Below are 26695 nucleotides of genomic sequence, written 5' to 3'. Positions count from 1 at the left end.
ACAGTACGTCTCCACTAATTCATGTTAAAAGTTAATGCAGTCAGTATCAATAAAGAGATAGGTGGGGAAGAGAGATGTGAGAGGAGGAAAGAAAGAAAGAAGCAGGAGAAAAGAGGGAGCAGAGAGGAGGAAATGATAGAGATGGATGTTTATGAACCTAAGAGTAGAGATTGTAGAGGAAATAGTTGCTTCTTTGCCTTGTTCGTTTCATCTCCTCTTCTGTTTCCAGGTCACCTAAAAGCAACTGTTTAACTGTCTTCATAGTATTGCCCTTTAGCTGTTGAGGTCTTAAATTTCCCCATACATGGGCAAGGACGATGCAGAGCTGTGGAACTAAATGACTTCCTAGCATGAGAGCCCTGCCTTGTAGGTAGAATGCAGAGGATACAATGGAAAGGTGAGAGATAAATGCAGACATCTCAAAACTGAACAGCACCTCCCATCGCAATGGTCTGGGAAACTGCTGGTGGGGTGTGCTGTTGAACGGAATAGTTGACACTCAGATGGTCCCATAGGCTTTTCTTGCACCTAATCCTTTAAAGGGGGAAGTAACTTGGTATCAGGTAAAGCTTTTGTTTGCAACTCTTCTTCCTCTCTTACAGATTGGGGTAAATTGTTCCCTCTCAGCTAGATGTAGTATGTTTTTATACAGAGTTGAGGAATCTGAGGGAATCTTTACCAACTTCCTGAGAATTGAAGGGCCCTCTATATGGTTTAGCCTCTTGCCTTGCAGTGGGGTGAATGGTCATTCATCTAGAACAGTGTTTTTCAACCTGTGGGTCAGGACTCCTTTGGCATCACATATCAGATATCCTGCATATCAGGTATTTACATTAGAATCCATAACAATAGCAAAATTACAGTTATGAAGTGGCAACAAAATAATTGTATGGTTAGAAGCCACCACAACTTGAAGAACTACTTTAAAGTGTCATAGCCTTAGGAAGGATGTTAACAACCGACCTAGAGGTATTTCACCCAACTCCCCACCCCTCCTCCTCACTACATAGTTTCAGACGGCCTGGTAGCAATTTATATTCAAACTATAACACCCCATGAGGGCTTTTCCTGAAGTTGTAAGTCAATCCCAGGATGTGGTACCCTCCAAACCTCACTTTATTCCCTTTACTCTCTTCTTATGCCTACCATATAGAATTCTTAGAGCTGTAGTCTATAAGGACCTCTTAATGGATGTCAAGAAAGGAGTCATTAGGAAAGATAAAAGCTTGAGAAACATAGTACAAATATCTCTGCGTCTGAAGATGACTCAAATGAAAGGCAATTACCTGCTTCATCACCTGGGAAGGATGTAGAGTCCCAGAGTTTGGCTAGCACCAAATTTAGTTTGTCTTCATTCTCTATGTGTGTGTACACCCATGTAGAATCCAGCTGGTCGATCTCCTCTATGCCTCTCCACCTTAAATATTGAGACAGGGTCTCTTGCTGAATCTGAAGCTCGCTGATTTGTCTAGACCAGCTAGCCAGCAAGCCCTGAAGAACCTCCTGCCCTTTTTTTTTACACCATCAGTGCTGGGATTGCAGGCACAGGTGACAAACTCAGATTTTTTTTTTAAACAGGAGTTCTAGGAGATAGCACTCAGGAGTCTACTCTTGTATAAAAATCTCTTGGACAAGAAGTGATCCCAAATGGGAAAAGCATAAAAGCTGGGTCACATTCATAGTCAGCAGTTAAAAGAGCTTCTCTGCCAGCCTGACAGCCTCAGTTCAATGTGCAGTACTCACGTAAAAAGTCAGATGCCAGCCAAACCATACATCTGTAATCTCCATGCTCCTGTTTAACAATGGGAAATGAAGATAGGAACATCACTTGTGGACCTGCTAGCCAGGAGTACACAGCACAGCAGCAAAAACAAGAGAGATTATACCTCAGCAAAGTGAAGAATAGAGTCCCAAAAGTTGACCTTTGACCTCCAAATGCAATGGGTGGTGTGAGTGTATGTGACATACTCACACAGACACAAATACACACACACACACACACACATATTGTACGGGTCCTGGAATTGCTGATGAAAGACCGCAGACTCAAATAACATGCAAGAGCAAAAAGTGTTTATTCTGCAGAAAGTCAACCACTGATACAAAGCAGCATCCCCAAGGGGGAAACTCACAGGTAGGGAATTTCTAGCCATGGTCATTCAACCTTTGTTGGATTGGTTGGGTTCATAGTAAGGAGTACTGGTATGTTCCCGATTGATTCCAACCTTGGATAAGTCACCTCTTATCTAGTTTAGCCCCAGGCCAGAAGTCAGGGAAGTTGCTGATTGGTTGTCCTTTTTCTGAGGCTTTTCTGAGAAGTCTAATGAGCCCTTCTGGGAAACTGAGACCTAAGGATCAACATGGAGGCCTGATTCTAAATGGAGTAGATTTGGATCGGAACAGCAGAGTCAAAAGTAAACCAAAAGCAACTTTATTCACTGAAAGGAGTTCTTCTAGCCAGCTGATGTCAGAGTTCAGGCTCAGAAGTAGAAACTGCAGCCCTGAGGGAGGGGGTAGGCTCCTTCTGAAGCACTACAACCTGAAGTACAAAGGAAGTTTAAGAAAGAATTTAGTCCAGGATATGGCAGTCAAAGAATACCTGTTTAATCTCAGGTTTAATTAACATTTCCTGTAACTAAGATCACTATAGGGCAAAGGATATTCAACAATATGGGTTACATATATAAGAATGGGGGTCACTAAGGCCTTTCAGTATGTACAAAAGTAAATAAATAGAGTTGCCATGGATACTACTCATGGTTAATCTATATTTACTACACATGCAACTTAACCCATTAGTTCTTTCGTCTCCTTCCACAAATGAAAACAACAGAGCAGCAAAGGAGGAAATGATGTTAGAATTAAGACAAGTCCATGGGTAGCTCATAGATGAAGAGAAATAGGGAAGTGATTAAAACATACATAAGGAGACACAGCTATATGTCGCCATTTAATAAAAAGGAAAATAGCAGTGTGGGTATCCAAAACACCTAGCCATTATAACTAGACAGTAGAATTTTAAAAAAATTAAGGCCCTAGAATATTTAAAAGGATATTGTTTGTATGTGGCAGTTTTATTAAAAATATTTTCAGGAGCTAAAGAGGTGGCTCAGTGGTTAAGAACACTTGTTGCTCTTGGAGAAGACTGAGGTTCAATCCTCAGCTCCAACATAGTAGCGTACAACCGTCTACAACTCCAATTAAAGGGAATTCTGACTTCTGTGAACATCAGGTATGCATATAGTGCACATAGCTACAGGAAGGAAAAACTGTCATGCACATAAAATAAAAATAATTATTTTTAAAAGAGTCTGGAAATTTCATTATTGAAGAGAACTATAGATTTAAAGGAAAATCCTGACCATTCTATTCTACCAATAAAGACTCAGGAGCCAGATGCTGGGATGAACTCTGCTAGCTCAAAGAGACAGAGAAAGCACCCAGCTGACCTTCCTACTTAGCTGATGTCCCAGAAGGAAAGAGGCTCAAAAGGTTCACTAAATCAGCTGACAGCCCAGGAGTAACAGGCCAGAAAACACAAGGCCAAAGGCTTACTAGCTCAAAGACAAAGGCCAAGGAGCTGAAGAGCTCAGAAGTTAAAAACCCCTTATACTTCTGCATACTGTCTTAAAAATCCTTCAACTCAAAGTCTCCCCAACCCCTTATTTTTTAATCCCTGTCAGCTGGTTTCTAGCTCTGCCTCTTGACCTAGGGTTAGCTTTACTAAATCCTGCTTACAGAAACTCTTGGATTAAAAGTGTGTGTCAGAGCTCAAACTCACCAAACATAAGACAGGTTTTTACAGTTCACAATCTCAAGGATCACAATGAGATCAAATATCTTGAAACAGAGAATCCTCAAGAAAAGATATTCTGGTTTCTAAGATATGAATTTGCATTCTCACTTTTCTCCTTAAGAGAATTCTCAAGAGATTATTTATTAAGTCCCTGTTGTACTTTTTAATAAAATAAAAGAGCAAATAAGAAAGCATAAAAGCATTATTAATATGTACGGTGTCTTAGTTAGGGTTTTATTGCTGTGAAGAGACTCCATGACCTTGACAACACTTATAAAGGAAAGCATTTCATTGGGACTGGCTTACACTTTCAGAGGTTTAGTTCCTTATCATATTGTCAGGAAACATGGCAGCATGCAGGCAGACATGGTGCTGTAGAAGCAGCTGAGATTTCTAGGTCCAGATTGGCAGCAGGAAGTGACTATGTGCCACTAGGCCTGGTTTGAGTTTCTCAAAGCCCACCCACTAGTGACACGCTTCCTTCAACCAAGCCACACCTACTCCAATAAGTCCTAATAATACCACTGCATGTGGACCTATGGGAGACATTTTTATTCAGACTACCACAATAGACAGGAATGCCCACGTTAAGCTTCATCTGTCTAATTCTAACCTTGAATAATTGGTGCACTGCTGTGTACAGTGCCAAGGAGCATGTTGTTCCAGTTTCTCTGAGGAGCTACACATGTCATTCTGAAAACATGCCTGTAAAACTAGCCCAATTTCTCTACCCTTCATTTAGAAATCAGAGTTACAGTCATCCACGACTTATTGTTGTATGTCACAATGTTTTTCTTGCTTCTTCTAGTTCTAAAATGCCTTGGGATTGTCACTGTTAATTTTTTAAAATAATTTATTCAGATTCCATCTGGATTGTTATTCCCTCATTTGTATCTTTCCATTCCCCCCTCCCTCCTTCTTTCCCCCTATTCCCCTCCCCTAGGCCTGTGACAGAAGGGGACCTCCTCCCCCACCATATGGTCACAGCATATCAGGTCTCATTCAGATAGCAGGAAAAGAAAGAATACTCATTGGCATCTTCTTTCTTCCATCTACACCATGGAAAAGAGACAACAACAAAAAATATGACTTACATATCATGCTTAAATAGCACATTTTTAAAAAGAAAAGAGCTTGGCATAGTGTAGCATAATCCCAACACTTGAGAGGCTATAAAGGAATGTTAACTCAGAACATGGCTGTTCTGGGAAGAGATCATATCCAAAGATCCTCTAGGTCCAGTCCAGATATGGCTGGAATACAAACACATATTTAATCCAGGGAGACAGAGACAAACAGATGTGTGTTCAATGACAGTCTGGTATGTAGCAAGCATCAGGTAAATAAAGCTTAGGTCCAAGCGTGGTGGTATATGTCTTTAATACCAAACGAAAGTAAAATTAGTTTGTAGAAGGAAGCACCATGCTTGAAAGTGATGTCCAATTGAGTGGCAGAAAAGGTGAAGAATCAGGAAATATTTGACAGAATAGGACACACTGAATTCTCATAAGAAGAGAGAAGAAGGGGAAGCTACTTAAGAGGCTGTATTACTGAGAGAGGAGGCAGTTTTTCCAACACAGTAATAGAGAGAAAAGTTGCAGAAAGAGAACTCAGATGAAGATGGAAAGTGCCAAAATATTAGAAGCCAGAAGATTAGAGCAGAGTGCTGAGTTAGTTTGAGACCAAGAAGAGAAGCAATTCTGGTCTGGGAGAGAAGCCTGATTAAATAAGTCTGCTGGGAGAAGAGTTTGAGCCAGATCAGCTGAGTTGAACCAACCAAGCCAGAGCTCAGAAAGAACAAGTAAGGGTTAGTTAGCTTATTAAGCTGTAAGTCTCAGAAGCTGAAAACATTCTAGGCTTAGGTTGGATTGAATGGAGGATAGACACTTCCAGGACTAGGCCTAGGTTAACACAAGGAGGCAGTAAGCTTTCAAAACAACAATTCAATCAGGAAAATAAAAGTTACTTTTACAGGATTCTGGTGATCTCTGTGAGTTCAAGGCCAGCCTGGTCTACATAGTAAATTCTAGGACAGCCAAGTCTACACAGTTTCAATAAATGATAAATAAATAAATAAATAAATAAATAAATAAATAAATAAGCCTATTCCTAGGTACCTTGCTATCTTTCCTTCTCTCTTTGGCCTTACTAAAGTAAATCTTTCCAAACACATCTAGCTCCAGTTTTTATTAACCTTCAGGGTTTTCTGCACTTTGCTACAGTCACAGAGGGTAACTGACAGACATGGGCATGATGCCTATAATCCCTGTAGTACGGAGGTGGGGGCATGAGTCCACACCAGCTACATAACATGACTTTGTCACAGGAGAAAAAGAAAAAAGAAGAGAAAGAACAGTAAAAAAGAAGAAAGGAAGGAAGGAAAGAAGGGAAGAGAAGAAGAGAAAGAATGAAGGTGTCCACATTTACCAAGAAAGCCACACACCTGTCGTTACTACACATACACACACACACACACACACACACACACATACACACACACAGAAGCATCTCACTGCTCACACACTTAAGGAGTTAATGGTACCTCTAGTCCCATATAACTGCTACTCTAGTCATATTTTGGGAGGGCATGTGTGTGTGTTTGCTACTCTATGCCTGCCCTTTGTCCCCAACAGTCCATTTCCCATCCCCTGCAGGGCTCACTCTATCTCCTTCTTAGCTGAACATAGAGATCTAGCACAGGGGAAGCAGAGGCAGGAGAATCATCACAAGTTTGAGGCCAGCCTGGCCTATGTTATAATCAGCTTAAACTTTTCACATAACAATAGCCCCTTGTTGACACCTATTTTAGTTCTTAGCATGACTGTATCTCTTCGGAAGCCATTTTACTTCCATCTGTATTTTGGTCATAAGGTGAAATTAAGCTCAAGTTCTCAGGCCCTATGTGCCTGAAACCAGGAAGATCCAATGTGTGCTGCTTAAAATAAATCAATAGATGGTAAATGCATATTCTGTTTGGGTTAGATAAAAATATCTTCTACTAGAATTAAGACCTTAACATTTTGCTGTGTTCCTTACTACCAGAGAACTGGAAAGCCCCCAAATGTTCCCCTCCCTTAAATCCAAGGCAATCAGCTTTGTCTAGATACCTAGAAACAATGGAGAATAAGTCTTCTCAGGTGGGTGAACACACTGTACTTGACCAAAAAAAAAAAAAAAAAAAGATTTATCTTGCCAGGTTGTGTGTTTTGTTTTGAAAATAATCCAATGGCACAATCTGACTCCCAAGTTCAGATTATACCCCTGGTCAGTCAGTTCTTGGTTAAACATTCAATAAATATCTTGCAACCAGAGTCTGGTGTTCAAGAGGTCAATCAGTGTATGACTATTTCTGAACCTTTACAGTCTACAGTAAGTTTCATGCCAGCCTGATCTATAAGTCAATACCATGTTTCAAAAATGAAATAAAATGCAGCATCTCCTTCTCTACTACATCCTCATTCTCTACATTAGACTAAATAAATTTGTCTCTCTACACTCAGCAAACAAACATTGATCACGTACTGAATATTGGTCCCTGTTTTAAGAGCATCACAGCTTCTACAGGATTAGATAAACATGAACATTCTATCAACCTTCACAGACAAAAATCATCTGCTCAAGCAATAAGGTGCACAAAGATATTCTGAATTACGAGAAACTAGCTTTTGCCAGATGCATCTGACCCTCCGAGGAAAAGAAATTAGCATAACCAAATCTCAAGGAAAGTGGGGAGAGCATCCTGAATACTGTGGGATGTGCAGGAATGTCCCCAGGTAGAAGGGAGGGGATTCTAAATGACCAGCCACATGCTTTCAAATAGACAAGCCTCTAGATCACTGCAGAGTTTTTACCTGGAATTCTGCTAGGGAGATTCAAACCAGTGAAGGATACAACATGGAGTATAAAGGCAGTATTGAAAAATAGGAGTCTGTGTGATTGCAGGAAGGGCAAACTCAGAAGCAGCACAAGCAATGATCTTTAAAAAACATTCAAGAGAGTTTTACTAGACTACACATAACTAGAAGAACCTGGAGAGACAGTCAGGGGGCACACCATGAAGAGCTCTTGATAGTCTATTTGAAGATCTTGGTCACATATGCCTAGAACATAGGAAGGATAAAGAAATTGGGTGGTGTTGCCTGCTTTTGGCTTGTTTCTTTAATGTTATATTATCAATATCACTTTTTATTTTAATGTAATTTTAATTTTATTAGCATATAAAGTGTTTGAATACTTTATTATGATTTTTTCAAAGAAAGCACATTTTAGTTATCAATCATATTGATGATTTTTGTTTTTTGTTTTGTTTGGTTTGTTTGTTTTTCAAGACAGAGTTTTTCTGTGTCACAGAACCCTAGTTGTCTTAGACTCATTTTGTAGGCCAGGCTGGCCATGAACTCACAGAGAACTGCCTCCCTCTGCCTCCCAAGTGCTGGCACTAAAGGCATGTGCTACTATGCCCTGCCCAACGTTGATGGACTTTTAAGTTAGTTATAATTCTTAGCTATTGTGACTAGAGCAGCAGTGACCATGAATGTGGAAGTGTCTCTGGTAGGGTATTAACTGTAACGATGTGTTTCAAGGGTCCTTCCAAGATAGTGGCAGTGCCTGAGTGGCAGAAGACTAGAGACTGCGGTCATGGTGAGTAACCTAATGGCTGACCCCAAAACACCAATGTCCAGGTTTCCAAGATGGGAGGGCACATCCCAAGAGATGGGAACACAAAATTACAGCCCCACTCCCACCCTGCAGCTGTCTCCTGGGCCCAGGAGTCACACAATGCAATGCTCAGTGCATTGTACCTATATGGTCCACAGGTGTCCAGTACCAGGGAGTCTCCATGCCAAGAACAAAACCTCAGGTTCCTCCTGCTTTCCCGAAAGCACAGCATGGATACGTGGGGTCAGCATCACAATCCCAATCCACAGTTATATTGGTCCCCCTGCAGAGAACAGCTGGACAATATAAGCATACAGAGCAGGAGTTCAAGATGGCAGAATCCAGCTGAATCTTAGTGCTGGGAGCACAGTGCCTGCATGGCTACCAAGCAACAGCACAGCTGAATCCCAAGCCATAAAGCCAACACTTGTTCATTCGCTGTGTGGCTGGCTCAGCAAAGAGGTAAACAGTAGGCAGGACACAACTCCCACTGTCTGCCATCCCAGGGATGCTAGTAGGGAGATTCTACAACCTTCAGTTTAGAACTCTTTCCCTGCTAACTCCAGACCTGACTGACTTATCTGTGACAAGGCCAGAAAGGTGAGCTTCGGCTCTGACCCACCTTGTACATCTGCCAACACAAGGAGGCTGTGTAGAGATGAATAACATTCAGCTTAGAGCCCTCCCTGCCTACTCCCAAACTGTCTGGCTGTCAGAAAACACCAGGTCTGACATCACCAGAGATAACCAGATGGCTAGATGTCAGTGTAAGCACAAAAACAACAACAACAAAAATGAGAGTCAAATGACACCATCAGAAACTATCTATCCTAACACAGCAAAACTTAGAGATAATAACATACCAGAAGCACAAGAAAAATGTCTTAAATCAGAGGTTACAAAAATAGTCGAGGCCATATGTGGTGGCACATGCCTTTAATTCCAGCACTCAAGAGACAGAGGCAGGCAGATCTCTGTGGCTCTGAGGCCAGCCTGGTCTACAAACTGAGCCCAGAACAGCCAGAGCTGTTACACAGAGAAACTCTGTTTCAAAAAATCAAAAAAAAAATTTTTTTAATTTTTTTTTAAATTTCAGGCCTTACAGGACAGAAATAAATCCCTCAAAGGAATACAAGAAAATACAATCAAACAGAGTAAAGAATTAAATAAATCTCTTAAAGAAATACTAGAAAGTACAAACAACTGGGGAAAAGACATGAATAAAACTGTTCAAGACATAAAAATGGAATAAGCAATAAAGAAAACACAATCTGAGGAATTCCTCGAGATTGAAAACCTAGGAAAGAGAAAAGAAACTACAGACATGGGCATCATCAACAAAATGCAAGAGATGGTAAAAAGAATCTCAAGTGTAGACGATACAATTGAAAAAATCAAAACGTCACTGAAAGAAAATATTAAAACTAAGATGATTTGACAGAAAACATCCAAGAAATCTGGGACTCTACGAAAAGACCAAACCTAACAATAATAGAAATAGAAAAAGAAGGTTCCTAGTTCCAAGGCCCAGAAAATGTTTTCAACAAAATCATAGAAGAAAACTTCCCTAGCCTAAAAAAAGAGATGCCTATAAACATACAAAAAGCCTACAGAATACCAAATAGATTATCCAGAGAAGAAAATCCTCCTGACACATAATATTCAAAACATTAAATGTACAGAACAAAGAAAGAATATTAAAAGCTGCAAGGGGGAAAGGCCAAATCACATATAAAGGCAAACCTATCAGAACTATACCTGACTTCTAAACAGACACTTTGAAAGCCAGAAGGGCCTGGGCAGATGTCATGCAGGTGTTAAAAGACCATAGATGTTAGGCCAGACTACTATATCCAGAAAAATTTCTATCACCATAGATGGAGGAAACAAGATATTCCATGAAAAAAAAAACAAATTTAAATAGTACATATGAACAAACCCAGCCTTACAAAAAATATTAGAAGAAAAACTCCAACTCAGGGAGGCTAATTACATGCAGGAAAACACAGGAAATAGGTAACCCAACATCAGCAAAACTAAAAGAAAGGAAACACACATGCATACACACACATACACATACTACCACAACAAACATCAAAATAACATCAATTAGCAAACACTGGTCATTAATATCTCTCAACATCAGTGGCCTCAACTCCCCAATAAAAAGGCATGAGCTAACAGAATGTGAAAACATTACCCAGCATTCTGCTGCTTACAAGAAACGTATCTCATTAATAATGATAGACATTACCTCAGAGTAAAAGCCTGGAAAATAATTTTCCTAGCAAACAGACCAAAGAAGAAAGCTGTAGTAGCCATTCTAGTATCTAATAAAATAGACTTTCAACCAAAACTAATCAAAAGAGCTGGGAAAGGACACCTCACACTCATCAAAGGAAAAACACACTTAAGATGATGTCTCAATTCTGAACATCTATTACCTAAATGTAAAGGCACCCACATTTGTAAAAGAAACATCACTAAAACTTAAGTCACACATCGAACTGGGAGACAGCAGCACCCTACTCACCACTGGACAGATGATAGTGACAGAAACTAAACAGAGAAATAACTAAATAAATAGACATCATGAGTCAAATAAATGTAAGAACATTTCACCCAAACACAAAAGAAAATAGCTTCTTCTCAGCACTTCATGGTAACTTCTCCAGAATTGACTGTATACACAGTCACAAAGCAAGCTTCAACAGATACAAGAAGACCAAAATAACCACTTGAATCTTATCAGGCCACCACGGATTAAGGTTGGAACTCAACAACAACAGAAACAACAGAAAGCTTACAAGCTCATAGAAACTGGACAACTCACTGCTCAATGACCACTGGGTCAGAGATGAAATAAAGATGAAAATGAAAGACTTTCTAGAATTCAATGACAATGAAAGCACAATACACCCAAATTTGTGGAACACAATAAAAGCTGTGCTAAGAGGAAAGTTCATAGCACAAAGTGCCTTCATAAAGAAACTGGAGAGATTCCATACGAGCAACTTAACAGCACACCAGAAATCTCTAGAACAAAAAGAAGCAAACCACACCAAAAAGGAGCAGATGACATTAAATAAACAAACTCAGGACTGAAATTAACGAATTAGAAACCAAGAGCTGGTTCTTTGAGAAAATCAACAAGATAGACAAATCCTTAGCCAAACTCACGGCAAGGCAGAAGGAGAGTATTCAAATTAACAAAATCATAAATGAAAAGAGAGACATAACAACAGACACTGAAGAAATCCAAAGATTCAATAGGTCTTATTTTAAAAGCCTTTCTTTTAAAAAGTTAGAAAGTCTAAAGGAAATGCACTATTTTCTTCATAGATTTCACTTATCAAAGTTAAACAAAGATGAAGTAAATACTTTAAACAGTCCTATAACCTGAGGGAAATAGAAGCTGTCATCAAAAGTCTGTCAACCAAAAGAACCCCAGAGCCAGATGGTTTTAGCACTTAATTCTATCAGACATTCAAAGTAGAGTTCATACCAATACTTCTCAAACTATTCCATAAAGCAGAAGCAGAAGGATCACTACCAAATTGATTCTTTGAGATGACAGTCACTCTGATATCTAAACCACAAAAACACTCAATAAAGAAAGAGAATTTCAAACCAATTTTACTCATAAACATGATACAAAAATACTGAATAAAATACTAGCAAACCAAATCCAAGAACACATCGAATACATCATCCACCATGATCAAGTAGGTTTCATCCCAGGTATGCAGGAATGGATCAACACATGAAAATCTATCAATGTAATGCACAATATAAACAAATTAAAATTTAAAAAATCACATGATCATCTCATTAGATACACAAAAAGCCTTTGACAAGATCCAATACCTCTTCATGATGAAAGTGTTAGAGAGATTGAGGATAGAAACCCTATGCCTAAACATAATAAAGGCTATATACAGGAAGCAGAAAGCCAACATCAAATTATATGGAGAGAAATTCCACTAAAATGAGGGACAAGACAAAGCTGCCCACTCTCTCTCTCTTTATCTCTTCAATACAGTACTTGAAGTTCTAGATAGAGCAATAAAAACAACTAAGGGAGATCAAGGTGATACAAACTAGAAAGGAATTAATCATCTTCCTATTGGCAGATGATACATTATACATAAGTGACCCCAAAAATTCCACCAAAGAATTCCTACAGCTCATAAAAACCTTCATCAAAGTGGCTGGATAGAAAATTAGTTCAAAAAATCAATACGCCTCTTGTATTCAAATGATAAGTGAACATAGAAAGAAACTAAAGAAACAACACCCTTTACAATATCCATAAATAATATAAAGTATCTTGTTGTAGCTCTAACCAAGAAAATGAAAGAGCTGTATGACAAGTCTCTGAAGACAGAAATTGAAGAAGATATCAGAAAATGGAAAGATGTCCCATGCTCATGGATTGGTAGGATTGACACAGTAAAAATGACCATCTTACCAAAAGCAACGTACAGATTCAATTCAACTGCCATCAAACACTAACAGAATTCTTTACATACCTTGAAAGAAAAATTCTCAACTTCATATGAAAAAATAAAAAAACCAATCCTATACAATAAAAGAACTTCTGAGGGTATATCCATCCCTGACTTCAAGCTATAGTACAGAACAATAGTAATAAAAACTGAATGATGCTGGGTGTGGTGGTGCATGCTTTTAATGCCAGCACTCGGGAGGCAGAGGCAGGCAGATTTCTGTGAGTTTGAGGCCAGCCTGATCTACAAAGTGAGTCCAGGACAGCCAAGGCTACACAGAGAAACCCTGTCTTGAGAAAACAAAAACAAAAAACTTGCATGATATTAGCATAGAAGTAAACTGGTTGATCAATGGAATAAATTGAAGGCCCAGAAATAAATCCACACAACTATGGACACTTGATTTTTAACAAAAAAGCCAAAACCATGCAATGGAGAAAAGAAAGCATCTTTAAGAAATGAGGCTGATCTTACTGGATGTCTACATGTAGAAAAATGTAAATAGAGCCATATTTATGACCCTGCACAAAACTCAAGTCCAAGTGAATCAAAGACTTCAACCTAACACCAGATACACTAAATAAATCTATTAGAAGAGAATGTGGGGAAGAGCCTTGAACTCATTGGCACAGGAGACAACTTTCTCAACAAAATACCAACAGCTCAAGTTCTAAGATCAACAATTAATAAATTGGACTTCATGAAACTGGAAAGCTCCTCTAAGTCAAAGGACACTGTCAACAGAACAAAATGACAACCTACAGACTAGGAAAAGATCTTCACCAACCCTACATCCAACAAAGGACTAATATCCAAAGTATATAAAGAACTCAAAACCTTAAACACCATCGAACCAAATAACCCAATTAAACAACTGGGCACAGAGCTGTACAGAGAATTCTCAACAAAAATGGCTCAAATGGCTGAGAACCACTTAAATAAATTACAATGTCTTTATTTTATCAGGGAAATGCAAGTCACAACAACACAGAGATTCCATCTTACACCCATCAGAATGACTAAGACCAAAACCTCAAGTCACAGCACATTCTGGAGAGACTGTGGAGAAAGGGGAACACTCCTCCACTGTTCTTGGGAGTCCAAGCTTGTCCAACCATTTTGAAAATCAATCTGGCACTTTCTCAGAAATTTGGTAGCAGCTCTACCTCAAGACCCAGCTGTGCCACTCCTTAGTATATACTCAAAAGACACTCACCATACAACAAGGGCAATTGCTCAACTATGTTCATAGCAGCTTTGTTTGTATAAGCCAGAGTCTGGAAACAACTCAGATGTCCCTCAACCAAAGAATGAATAAAGAAATTGTGGTACATTTACAGAATGAAATACTATTCAGCTATTAAAAACAAAGAACTCATGAAATTTGCAGGCAAATAGAGGCAACTAGAAAAGATCATCCTTAGTGAGGTAACCCAGACCAAAAGAAGACACATGTGCCATGTACTCACTTATAAGTTGATTTTTGCTATATAGTAGATGATAAGAATTCTACAGTGCACAGACCCAAAGAAGATAAGCTTAAATATTAACCAGAATAGGAAATAGAATAGACAATAGTAGTGGTTGAAGAGAGGGAATAAGGTAGGGGAGGGAACACAGAGAAATATGAAGGTGGAGATTAGACCTTGGGAGAGTGGTGGCATGAATATAGAAGGCCTATAGAGGGGGAAAACTGTGGGCAGGGGCATCTGTGACAAGCTGGAAACCTATGTCAGGGTAGGCTCCTGGGAGGATATGAGAGGGACTCTAGCAGAGACTCCTAGTAGCAGGAGTCATAGAGACTGAAGAGGACACCCTCTAACTAGACAAATCTCCTAGTAGGTGGAGGAAAACACAAACCTACCCTCAATAACTTCAAGACAAAATTCACCCTGCCTACAAAATGTGTAAGGAAAAAGATAGAAGAGAGATTGAGGGAATTTCCAACCAATGCCTGGCCCAACCCAAGACCCCCCCCCCAGGGGCGAGAACCATCTCTTGACACTATTAATGATACTCTTATATACTTGCAGACAGGAGTCTAGAAGAGTTATCCTCTGAGAGGCTCCACCCAGCAGCACCTCAAAACAGATGCAAAGACTTACAGCCAAACACTGAACAATACATGGAGAGTTTTATGAGAAAGTGGGAAGAAGAAGAAGAAGAAAAGGACCTGGAAGTGACAGGATCCTCACAAGAAGCCCAACATAGCCAACTAACTAGGGACCGGAGGGGCCTACTGAGAGGCACCAACCAAGGACCTTGCACGGACTAGACCTAGGCCCCTTACAAAGATGTAGCCAATGCACAGCTATGGCTTCATGTGGGTCTTCTGGTAAGGAGAATGGGAGCTTTCTCTGACATGGATTCTCTTGGCAGCTTTTTTATCACTTTCCTCTGGCAAGGCTGCCTTGCCAGGCCATAAAGGAAGAGGACAAGTTCAGTCCTTGATGAGCTGGGGTAGATAGAAAGGGAAGCTCCTCTTCTCTGAGGAATGGGCGGGAGGGGGGAAGAAAGGAGTGTGAGACTGGGAGGTGAGGTGGGATGAGGCTAGGACCAGATGTAAAGTGAATAAATTGATTAATTACTTTTTTAAAAAGATATGTTTTAAACCACCAGATGGCTTAATGAGACCTGCATTGCAACAGATTCCCTCTCCATGCCATAGAGGATAGAACAAGTATTGTGCTGTCTTCCCACGGTGTCATCACAGCACAGTCCACTACCACAGCATTTATCATTTTCAGTAGGTAAACTCCAGATCTAGCATTCTAGGGGTCCAGATAGATCTGAGAATCAAATTGATATAGGATCAAGGGAAAAGCACATATTATTTAATGAAATGTTATGCAGCGTGGGAGCTCTGATACTGAAATGAAAATCCATATTACCAAAGTAATTTATCTACAGAACTTGGCAAACAGCAGTCAACTGTGAGACTGAGCCAGGTCTTAGGCACAAGTGCTTAATTAACAAGAGAAGTAGCAGGAAATATAAGTTACCATAGTGTCTGTTTCTTATAAATTTTCTTTGGGCTTTTTTCCATCTTTGATGGCATGTATGCTATTTTATATGGAGGAAACGTTCTTGTAAGAATTTTATCACTTTTAAGAAATAGAAGGATTTTAGTCAAAATAGCCACCATGAAGAATGACATATACTTAACTCCCTTGTGATCGTTTTTTTTTCTCATTACCATTTGCAGATCACCAACTTTAACTTTTCAAATTTTATGTTCATTTGAATTTGTTAAATCATATTTGCTATTGAATCACTAATACATTTCACCTCTCTATAGCTTCCATTCCATGTGTTTCAATACATGAACATAGTTAATTTCAATTTAGATATTTTTAATTGACCTTTTATTTTATGTGTGTGGGTGTTTCGCCTGCACATATAGCTTTGCATCACACAGATGCAGTTCCTATGGAATCCAGGTGAGACAACTGGATCCCTTGGGACTAGAATAAAAGATAGTTGTGAGTCAACATGGAGAAGAACCCACTGTTCTTAACTACTAAGCCTTCTCCCTAAGCCTCGGTTTGGAACTTTTAATTTAATTATCTTATCTGTCTAATAAAGATATTTTACCATATGAAATGGTAAAATTAATTTACATTTCTTAAGTGTTCAGCAGCTGTGGATGAGGTTAAGGTTAAGTCAAAGTGATTTAGATGAAGAAATGATTTGGTTTGAGTTGCCCTGTGTGCTAGAAATAACATATATAGGAACTTAAGAATAAACCTAAGAAGCTCATCATCAAATAGGTAAAGAATGGTGATATGCATTCACAGTGGAATAATTCTCAGTCTTTTTCATTTGTGATCACATGTGTGAACCTAGAAGACAGTATTGTAAGTGAAACAAACCAAGTATAGAAAAATACATACCAGGGGCCAGAGAGATAGCTCAGAAGTAAAAAAAAAAAAAAGGACATATTGCTTTTGCACAGGGAAACAAGGATTGAGCTCTCAGTACTCACATCAGGCAGCTCCAATTCCAGCACAAGGGATCGATTGCCATTTTACATAGTTGAGGACACTGTATTTACATATCCATTCTCATGCCCAGGCATACAAACAAACACGTATAAGAAATAGCTCAAGCTTAAGAGCACTTGCTGCTCTTGCAGAGGACCTCAGTTTGGTTCTCAGCACTCACTTCAGGCGGCTCCAAAGGATCTGGTGCCCTCTTCTTACCTGTATTGGTACCACCCATATGTATGCATACACAAAGATTGTATATTTATAAATATTATAAATATAATATATGTATAACATAATATTATAAATTATTAATTATATAAATATTTTATTTATATTGTGTATGTATGTACATGTACACATATATACATATAAATAAAAAATATTTGTTTAAAGATAAAGAAATATAAATATTGCATGGCCTCACTTATGTGTGGAGTTTAAAATGTAAACTCAGTGACCCAGCTTATGGTTGGCATGCCAAAGCCTTGTACTTGATCTTCACTAATTATATTGAGTTCATAGAAGCAGAGAACAGACTAAAATTACCAAGAGATTGGGGTGAATTGCAGGAATCAGGAAGAGACTGTTCAGTGATATAGCATTTCAGTTAAGATAGGAGGAATAGTCTCAAGAGGTCACCATTCAATGTGACTATAGTTAATAGCAACATATTTATACTGAAAAACCATGGAGAGTAGACTTTTAGTTTTCTTAACACACACACAAAATGCACACAAAAGTCAGCAGATAATTATCTTAATTAAATCATATGGTGCTACTATTCATACACACTTCACAGCATCATGCTCTGTATTCAAAATCTAAAAGTATTGATAGTAAGATGGCTCAGCAAGTGCCTGACCACTTGAATTCTATTCCAGATCTCAAAGGTAGGAGAAGACTCCACATACATATACATACAGTGGCATACACCAACCTTCTCTCTCTATCACACACACACACACACACACACACACACACACACACACACACACATAGTGTGCACACATGTACAGGATAATAACAAAGTAAAATCTTTAAATGTTTAAATATATTAGATTTTGTCAGTTAAAAGAAGTTTGAAAAACACAAGTTGAAGATCTGGTGCTAGCGCTTGGATAAAAACTGAAGGATTTAATCTCTTGCTGCACTGTGGAGAAATAATAAAAGTTAAGCTAGAGTTTGAATATCATGTGTCACACAGCCATCTCTTCAGAAACAGCCCCATGATGGCTCTGTGCATAAAGCACTGTTACATGGCATTCTCTCTCTAGAAAAGTAATAACTTTCCTTTCACTGTTTGGTGATGCCTTGCGACAATCCCCCACAGCATCTGCATAATGGGCTTCCCAAGGGTTTCATTTCTGCAAATCAGCATTTTGGGGAGGAAAATGGAGGCATTCCAGGCAAGCTCCAGTCACTGAAAACATTTGGACATCAAAAAGGAGATTGCATTTCCTGATTGCTATGTTATCTCTACTGTTGGAGGAGAAAGTATTCTCCCTATAATTCTTCCATTTGTATATTTGATAAAGTTAATATCTGTGAAATCAGCTGATTCTTACTGCACTAAATTACCCTAGAATAGACAGAAGATTGACTTCTTGGTATTGACAAGAGAAAACTCTCAGTGTCTTTTGACTTATTGTCTCTGGCAGTTGGAAAGAATTACAATAACACATGAAATTACTTCATGCGATATGTTTAGAAAGCAAAGAGCAATAATGGAGAGATGGATTTTTAGTGTAAATTTCTTTTTGACTGATATTTCTATTTTTTGCCACTCACCCTCTGGAATGACCTAGAGGTACACAATGTAAATTGACTTATCTGCACCTTAAGAAATCTCTGAGGTTTAATTGCTTCTGTGGTACTTATGCTTGAATAAATAATTCAATGGTAAACTAATCCAGTTTTTATAATTACCTCTCACAGAAGCACAGGACTCCATCCCTTAGGACTTAATTGCCGCTTGATGCAGGTATTAGGGCACTATGACCAATAAGCCACACAAAAACTTTAAAAGACATAAAGGGAAAAAGCATAACCTTCAAGCCTGGGTTCTCATAAAGAAATGTGACATTTATAGTTTGTCCTTAGCACTGTCTTCACAAAACATTGCTCTATTGACTAGCAATTTTCTTTTTAAAAAAATTTAAATATATTGTCACTGGTGCACACCTCTTGTCCCAGCACTTGGTAGGTGGGGGCAGGAGCAATAGCAGTTCAAGGTCTTCCTCAGCTACTTGGAGTTTGAGGCCAGCCTGAATTACATGAGATTCTGTAAGAAATAGATAAAGCTGAAGAGATATTTTGGTTATTAAAAACTAAGTTTCAGAACTAAAACTTTAAAAGTAGACAGACAGATGATAGATTAGATAGATGATTGATAGATAGATAGATAGATAGATAGATAGATAGATAGATAGATAGATGATAGATTGGTAGATAGATGAGAGATAGATTGATAGATGAGAGATAGATGAAATAAAAATTAAATATGATGTCTTAATATGATTGGTGATGTCATAGCACCATTTTTTACTTGAATGGCCCATGGCCAAGTGCCATGTACCTTATATCAATCAATAGTAAGTTTCTATATAGGGTTTCTGTAATTTTTAAGATTTTATTTTTATGTGTAAGGAAGAGTATGTGCATGTGCATATCCACTTAGTTCAGAAGAGGGGGTTGAGCCATCTGAAGCTGGAGTTACAGGTAGTTATGAGCTGCCTGACCAGGTGCTGGGAGTCAAACTTGGGTCCTCTAGAAGAGCTTTTTATGTAGGTACCCTGTACTGTTGTAGAAGGATGAGTTAGTCTTCCTATCTTAATCAAGAGAGTAAACTACTAAGGCAGCAGTTTTCTTCAGCCAGCTTATTCACCAAACACAGACACAGAGAGACTACAGTATATTTTTAAGCTGTAAGCACTTGCTGGGCAGATTTTGAGCTACTTTAATCCTAGTACCTTTAAAACCCACAGAAAATCCAATCGCTTTCCAGGATGATAACTCTTGAGATGGCTTCTGCTTGATTGGTCTGTTCCTACAGTCACATGTCCAACCACCATCTTTTCTTTTGGCAACTTCTCCCTTCTCTCTCTCTCTCTCTCTCTCTCTCTCTCTCTCTCTCTCTCTCTCTCTCTCTCTCCTCTCTCCCTCTTTCTCTGTCTGGATTCCTCCCCTCCTGCTGCTCTGCTGCTTACTCCCTCTCTCGAACTCAAACTCAAACTCAAACTCCGCCTCCCTGTCTTCTACCCAGTCATAGGTTTCAGCATCTTTATTTAGTTAATCAGGGATAATTCAGAACATCACATGGTTATAGGAGATAGTTCAACATTCTTAACAATGTACACAGTAGTGGCAACCATATGTCAAGGCACTGAAATTAACATTTGAAAATGCAGTTGGACTTTCCTCCAACATCTCTCTGTTTCTGTCTAATTTTTAAAAAGCCATTTTAAACTATGTACAGTAATAATAATTATGAGACAATTATGAAAACCAAAAGGTAAGGCTTACATACGTAATGCCTAGTTGTAAGGTATTTGGAAAACTTGAAAAATATTAACTAATCTATCTTGATGACTCAAAGGTTTTGTAACTAAATTATTCTCTATCATACCTTCTACCGATCAATCTAAAATTTTCTATATAGACCTTAAAACATCTTCTTAACTCCTAAGCAACTAAGGTTAATCATAAAACTATAACATTCTGGTCTTCCACCCAATCAGAGACTTGAGAAGGAATAAAATTAATCACCTGAGTAAACAGGAAGTACAGGGTAGCAGATTCCAAAAATGAAAAATGACAGAGACAATTCACTGCCTGGATAGCCATCCCCAAATTCTATAACATTGGAGCATCATCTTCAGCATTCTGGCCCAGTATATCTGACAGAGATATTTGTGAAGCAGGAACTATTAAGGACTTGCTTTACCTGTCTTGGAAGAGTTCAGTAGGCAACTGAGCCTGCATCCAAGCTTGCCAATTTTAGGCAGAATTCTATCTGTGATAGAAAGGAGGACATTTCTTTGCCCAGATGGCTTGTTTGCTACATTTGAAGCCATCTCCATATGTAGATTCTTCAATGCTCGTCATCTTCTTTGACATAGACTGGGGGTGCTGCCAGAAGCTGGTGTGTCTCGTTGTCAAAGAATCCTTACATTTAAAAAGCAACTCTTTAATTTTTTTCATTTTTTACATATATATTTATACTATTCCATATATATGTATATACAATAAACTACCTATACCTAAACCATGACACAGTCAGGAATTATATAAATGTTACATTTTTAGTGTCTTAGCTATTTGTATTTGACAGCCTTAAAGAAAACATTTTTCCCATCCTGGTGCGTCTAAACTTCTGAGTGTAAATCAATCTCAATCATATTTTGTCATTATCAACTTTAAACATCTTTCTAGACCTAAGAACATCTTAACCCCTAAACAACTAAGCTTCATTGTAAAACTAAGTTACCTGATTTTCAGCTCCATCAAAGGCTTGAGAAGGAATAAATTTGATTACCTAAGTATGCATAAAAACATTTTTAATTGCCATTTTCTGTAGGTCTCTGAGGCTTTAGATGATGACCTATTTATTTATTTTTACATACTCTACCTATAGAATCATATCTATCTGTTAAACCTAGGATGCATATTCCTGTGCTAAATTAGACTAGTATCTGGCATGGCCATGAGTTGATCAACTAACAATTAACTTGTATTGTATAATTATACTAAACAGTTTGTAATAGCAGCTTTAAAAATACTGGAAGTAAACCTTGTATTATAAATGAGTTGTATGGGTACAATACAAGCAGAGTAGAAGTGTGTGTGTGTGTGTGTGTGTGTGTGTGTGTGTGTGTGTGTACAATAACATAACCTTGAATTTGTATCAATATATCAAAATGTATACCAATGTGTTAAAGTAACCTTTTTTAATTAACAATACCCCTAAGTTGAAGAGCGGATACAATAATCTACCTTTTGTCTTATTATTCCTATAAGATATTCCTATATTTCCCCTTATTTCTTCTCAACCCCTTTGTCCTTACCTAAGAAAGAGCAATAGATAAAAGAAAAGGAAAAAGGGGAAATTCCCGAGTCTAATTTCATTTTATCTCTGAATAAGATATTAATAACTTGTAACCAAACATTTTAAAACAAGTGTCTTTGGGGGAATCCAAGAGTATGGCACTGTGGCTGATTAGCTGGACTGAGCTGAGAGCTACAGAGCATCAGAGCTGGACTACCCTCAGTGAAAGGGATCCACACTGTGTGGCGCACAGGTGGATCTGACCTCGGGCCATCCAGCTGGTCCATGGAGTAGTCCCTGGGTCCCTGAGGGTGTAGTCAGTCCGTAGAATCTGGATGCATGTCTGCCTGTGAGCTACATCTATGCTCTATATCTCAGATTCTGCATCTAGGACAAAACTATGGGCTACAGGGCACCAGCGTCTGGGTCTACTAGGCCAGAGTAGACCCCAGAGTGTGGAGCATGGGTGCATCTGACCTCAGATAACCCAAGCAATCAACGGAAGGCTCCAGGCCCCAGGCAGGATCGAGCATGGTCTGCAAAGTCCACCCAAACACAGGCTAGCACACGGCACCAGCATTCTGTCTCAGACTAAAATTTGGGCTGCAGAGCAACAGCTTTTCAGTCTGCTAGCCCAAGGGAGACACCAGGGTGTGGAGCACTGATGGCTCTGGGCATCAGATCATCTGGCCAATCCACAAAAGGCTCCAGGTCCCAGCCAAGTGTGGGCATGGTCCCCACAGTCTAGCCACACACTGTCCAGGGCACTACACTGGCACTCTGTCTCAGACTGAACTGCGGGCTGCAGGACACCAGCATCTAGGTCTGTTAGCCCAGGGAAGACCGCAAGGTGTGAAGCATGGGTGGATCTGACCTCAGGTCACCCAGCCAATCCAGGAAGAGTTCACAGGCCCAAGTAGGCACAAGAGTGTGCACATGTTATATAGATGCCTGAAGTTGATATGGAGTGTCTTCCACGATCTCTCAAGACAGTGTTTCTCAATTTAACTCAGAGATTGTCTGTAGACAAATCTAGCTATGCAGCCTGCCTCAGGTATCCCCTATCTCTACCTCCCAACTGGCTGCCTCACTTTGATTTGCATGCTAAGGATCTAAACTCCAGTCTTAACACTTGGGTTGCAAGCATCTACTCCACCTCACCAACTCAAGCCCCCGTAGCCATAATTTCCTAAGATATGATATAAATACGGAGTTCACTTGGCCATCCTTCAAATTGTGTAATAATTTTCATGTTTCGTTTGTTTTTTGCTTTTTGTTTTGAAAGGAGTGTAATTGACTCTCATCAGCCTCCTCTCTCCTTCCATGCCTCCCTAGTGCTGGGATTCCAGGCAAGCACTACCAGTGCCCAGCAACTCTCATCAGCTTTTCCACAAGATACACTACCAAAACCACAGAGCTCCTTAAAGCTTCCAGAGCAACAGAGATCTGCTGGTTTCCTCTGTGTGCCATTTCTGTAACAAACCACCTTCCTTGTTCATTTTATATGAAGCTTTCATCCTCTTCTATCAGGGAGGACAAAGGGCATCTTTTTAGAATTCCATTTCTATTTATTTATTTTTAAAGATTTATTTCCTTATTATGTACATGTATATGAATGTCAGGTGCCTGCGGAAGCTAGAGAAATCAGGCCCCGTGAAGCAGGAGTCGTAAGTGGCTGTGGGCTGCCTGAGGTAGCTTTCTGAAACTAAATTCAGGCCTGCAAGGACATGTGCTCTTAGCCATCAAATCTTGTCTCCAGGGCAGACCTTTATTTCTTTAAAATTAATATTTATGGGGCTTTAAAGACAGCTCATCAGTTAAAAATACTTATTGCTTTTACAGAGTCTGGGATTCTGTTGCCAGTACCCTCGTGGTGGTTCACAATCATTTGTAACTGCAGTTACTGGGAATCCAACCCTGTCTTCTGACCTCTGCAATGCAAGCAAAACACTCATGCACATAAAATAAAAATTAAAATTTTAAAAATAGTAGTATTTATAAGTGTTGTTGCTATCGAGGTCATAAGTTGGTGATCACCTGGCAGGTTGTAACTATAGCAGAAGTAAAGGAGCCTGTCTGAGAAAAGGATCTAGCAAAATCCTGCCCACCCTCTATCCCCCCTTACACCACACACACACACACACACACACACACACACACACACACACACACACACAAACCTGACTCTAGGAAGCATTTAAGTGCTATCCTAGTGTTCTACTTCTGTGATGAAACACCAACCAAACCAACTTCGAGGGAGGAGAGGGTTGATTTCTCCTTACAGTTTTCATTCCATCATTGAGGGGAGTCAGGGCAGGAATCTTAGGGAGCACTGCTTAGCAACTTGATCTCTGTTACTTGTTTTTTTTATACACCTCAAGACCGCCCAACCACATCAGTCAGTAACAAGAAAATGTCCCACAGACATGCCCACACAACAATGAGATTTCAAAAGCTTATGCCAAGTCCAGTCTAGATCTCTCTCTCTCTCTCTCTCTCTCTCTCTCTCTCTCTCTCTCTCTCTCTCTCTCTCTCTCTCTCTCTCTGCCTATAGAAGAGGATGTAGTCTGAACCACTGCTCTAGCACCTGCCTGCATGATGCTATGGCCCTTAATATGATAATGGACCTCAGAAACTGTAAGCATGCGCCCCATATTAGTCAGGGTTCTCTAGAGTATCAGAACTATAGAATGGGTTGCCACTACCACCAATGGGGCAAAGAGACACCTTGTTGGTGGTGGAGCAGATGACAGTCCTTTGTTCATCCTAGCTTGATGCCTGTCAGGTAGCATAGTATGGGAGGAGGGAAACAGAGACCTGTGGACTACCATGTCACCCACAGACCTGCCCTACATCACAGGCAGGCTATAGATAGGCACTTGTCACCATGCCACACAGAATAGATGAAGGATGTCACCCGGGGCCCACCAGCCACATGGCCAGCCTGCAGCAAGAACCACCACAATATGCAAATATGTGGTGGTCAATGGAAAAGAAAGAGAAGTAGAGCAGCTTGAACATTATGAAGAGAGATGGAACTCAAGACTCAGGAGAAGAGCAGCCTGTTGAGAGTGGCCAGAGCTGCTACCTGGGGTCCCACTCTGAGCTGCTATTGAAAGCCTTATCTGACTGAGTCCACGGCTACCCAGTTGGTGTTGATGTCCCCGGCTCATATTACCCCTAGAGATCATGGGGATGTCCCTGGTCGAGCAGCCATCAGGGACCATGTGGATGTCCAAAGGCTGTGCATAATTGTCCTTGCCTCTCACTGGATGTGGCACTCTGGAGAGTTGGCTCCATCCCTCACCACTGGCAGCATTTGGGAAAGCAGGCAGTGTTCCACACACAGACAGCACAGTGGAGCTAGAACCAAGGGCATGAGCATGGGAGAGCTGACCTTGAACTTGCCTACCATGGGCTGGCTCACAGAGGTGATGCCACCGCCCCCATTACCCTTCACCATCTCTGGCAATTGGGAAAGCTTCCCCAGGGTCATGAACTCAGAAATACTATCCCTGCCCCTCACCAGCTGCAGCACTCAAGAGAGTGGGCCCTGCACCTCACCTGGACAGCACAGCAGAGCTGACCCTAGTGACAGGGGCCTTGGATGAGCACAAGATACCTTCTTTCCTCCTTGCCCCTGGACACCTGAGGCAGTCAGGAGAGCTGACCCAGGGGCCATGACAGCGGGTGAGCTGCCTCTGCCCCTTGCCTCCTGCAACATTTTGTAGAGTGGGCTCTGCAGCTCACATGAGAAACAAAGTAGAACTAGCAATGATGGTGGGGTTGGGGGGCTGGGTGAGTCAACCCTCAGGGCTTGAGGAAGGGAGAACTGGCCCTACCATTCATCCACTGTGAGGCAGCCTGGGGCAGAGGATACAGCTCCATGTCTGCTCACCTCTTGACATCTGCGGCACTTGGCTCCTATAGGCAGCATAGTAGAGTTGGCCTTGACACAGGTGGCACAGATGAGCCATTACCAAGGGCTAGAACACAGGAAAGCTAGCTCTACCCCTCTCTGATGTGAGATGTCCTGAGTGCAGGGGTGGCTCCCTATTCCTACCTTGCTACTTGCAATAGCTAGGAGAACCAGCTGTGTGGTCATGAGAGCAGGAGAGCTAACCCTGCCCCATACCAATGGCAGCACTGAGTGGCCTAGTCGGAGCAGTCATGAAGAGCTTGCCCTGGTACTGCAAATAAAAGAGAAGAAGCTGGCTGACCAGTTCAGCTACCACCTAGGGCCAGATTCAGGGCTCTGAATTGGCCCATCCTCAAATCTTTATCATCTTCCAGTGATTGGGATATGTGAAAGGGCCAGCCCTGGTATTGCAAAGCTGCATGATCTCCATGACACAGGGGAAACAACAGGATAACCAAGAGTCCAGATGATAATCCAATATTGATGCTGTCACAGAAGCCATAAATCTCAAACCAAACCAATTATTCATTGCAATTAATATTTGCAAGTGAAGATGTGTAGACAGAGGGATATGCTGTGGGACACACTATGACATACCACAGCTTTCATGATGAGATGTTTTCTATGCTTTGTTTTTGGTGTGTGTGTGTGTGTGTGTGTGTGTGTGTGTGTGTGTGTGTGCTGTATTGGTGGGAACTGTAAAGTCAAAGTGCAGATATGAGGAGACAGGGAGATGAGCACATGACTGGAGTACTTGATGTGAAATTCACAAAGTCAATT

The sequence above is a fragment of the Acomys minous genome, assembly GCF_964271855.1.
Source record: "Acomys minous genome assembly, chromosome: 19".
Lineage (NCBI taxonomy): Eukaryota > Metazoa > Chordata > Mammalia > Rodentia > Muridae > Acomys > Acomys minous.
The sequence above is the reverse complement of the archived record's forward strand: the minus strand, read 5'-3'. Positions refer to the sequence as shown.